Source organism: Octopus bimaculoides, chromosome 30 (genome assembly GCF_001194135.2).
Source record: "Octopus bimaculoides isolate UCB-OBI-ISO-001 chromosome 30, ASM119413v2, whole genome shotgun sequence".
Taxonomy (NCBI): domain Eukaryota; kingdom Metazoa; phylum Mollusca; class Cephalopoda; order Octopoda; family Octopodidae; genus Octopus; species Octopus bimaculoides.
In genome coordinates this window covers 359,105-359,452 of record NC_069010.1, presented here as the reverse complement: position 1 = coordinate 359,452, position 348 = coordinate 359,105, and positions in this window count along the sequence as shown.

Genomic DNA, 348 nt, shown 5'->3' with positions numbered 1-348 from the left:
TAATATTAAACATTCAGAATTATATCGTGAGTAGAAGAGTCCGAAGAAAACAGAAGAGGCAACTTACAATGTTTTTAAATTGTAGAGATTTGCAAACGATCCAGATTTGATGTCTTGAATTTGATTGGAGGAAAGGTCTCTGCATTATAAAAGGGAGAAGATTAGAAATAATATGGAATAGTTTCGTAATACAACCTTCAATATTGAGTGATTAGAGGAATATGGAGAATAATTAGGAGGATGAGGAAGAAAGGATTATGAAGATGGTATTCTGATGAAGATGATGGAGACGATGATGAGTACAACTGTGACCTTGAGGATGGCAAAGGGTTAGGATGATGATCATGA